Source organism: Capsicum annuum, unplaced genomic scaffold (assembly GCF_002878395.1).
Source record: "Capsicum annuum cultivar UCD-10X-F1 unplaced genomic scaffold, UCD10Xv1.1 ctg2365, whole genome shotgun sequence".
Taxonomy (NCBI): Eukaryota; Viridiplantae; Streptophyta; class Magnoliopsida; order Solanales; family Solanaceae; genus Capsicum; species Capsicum annuum.
Window position 1 is genome coordinate 363,862 of NW_025829801.1, and position 1,425 is coordinate 365,286.

General features: G+C 36.0%; 1 long non-coding RNA gene across 3 annotated transcripts in view; it reads left to right on the forward strand.

Annotated features, from left to right (window-relative positions):
- Positions 1-438: 438 nt before the first annotated feature.
- LOC107842656 overlaps positions 439-1,425 on the forward strand; it is a 7,445-nt gene continuing 6,458 nt past the window's right edge. Inside the window, exon 1 of one of the 3 annotated variants that reach the window (XR_007049297.1) lies at positions 439-1,333. This is a non-coding gene — a long non-coding RNA (uncharacterized LOC107842656). The remainder of the gene's footprint in view (positions 1,334-1,425) is intronic. The other 2 variants (XR_007049296.1, XR_001665983.2) reach the window with 2 other exon arrangements.

A 1,425-nucleotide genomic window follows, 5' to 3' on the forward strand; every position in this document is an offset into this window, starting at 1 on the left:
GGACATAAATACATAGACTTGCCATGCTAGTGCCACAACGATAATGGTCAAAGTACTTTCATTCCCAAGAAGAAATGTCAAAAATGAGGAGAAAAAGGCTTCAGTTGTGGTAGGACTCTCCCGATTCATGAAGTCAAGATCAAGCTTGTGTGGTTTCTTATTATATGAACCAAACTTGATCAAAGAAGCTACAACATCATATTATTCAACATCTTAGCTACAATAGTTCCATATACCCCCATTTAGAGATTCACTAATCTAATCTACTTCCAATGCATTTTCCACCTCATAATTAATTACATTAATAACCACTACCAGAAATTACGCTTATTGCAACAGACTTTTTTGCAATGGTTCCCAAAGCATTACAATAGACCCTCTATTGCAACGGTTACAACCGTTGCCAAAAAAAATTATTCTAGTAGAACTATTTTGTAATATAACCATTTTCATTGTTAAAGAACCGTTGCGATAGAGTATTTTATAGTAACGATTATACGAACCATTGCTATAGAATCATCAATGGAAACCTTAATTGAATAAAAAAAGATATTACAACGGTATAACTATTCCCACCAAAAAAATTTGCTAAGTCTGCCAACAAAAACCCTTTATTCTCCGATCCACCCTTTCATCACTTTTCATCTGGCATACTCCAATCCGCCAAAAAAATTTCACTTAGTCCGATCCGCCACTACTCCAACCACCATACGTCGATCATAATACCATTTCTTCGACCATTATATCATTGCTCCGACCACCATTCTCCTCCAATTGTACCACTACTTTGACTACCGTACCTTGATTTCAATCCTGATATGGCCACCACTGTGAGTAGGAATATGTATTTGAATCGCAAGTTGGGTGGAGTTGGGGTTGGAGATACGGCCACCATTGTGAGTAGGAGTATTTCTAGGTAATTCAGTTTCTGCTCTTTCATTACCAGAATTATGGTTTCCAGTGGCACACGTTTTTGTGCATCACTAGTAGAAGATAATTAAAATATTTTTCCTTTCCAATTCCTATAAAGATTACAATGCCTTTTAGTTTCTTCAACTAAATTCTCCAGATAAGAATTGGAAATTAAAGAATTAAAGAGAGAACGTCAGTAGAAATTCAATTGCAAGCTACATAATTCCAGAGAAAAGACTATTTCATAGCAATACGCCATAGCAAAGACAATTGTACAACATTAACAACAGGTGCAAGATGGGAAACTCTTGTAGTAATACTTTGTTTCGGGTTCAAGACCTACAGGGGCAGTCTATATAACCCACTTGCTGTTTTGGGGTGTTCTTCAATTTGGGGATGTCTTCAATTTGGGGATGTTAAGGTTAGTCTATTCTTCTCTATTTTGACCTAATTTTCGATCTCGATTTCAATTTGGGTAGTCCCTTTATTTTATTTTAGTTGTACTATTACAGG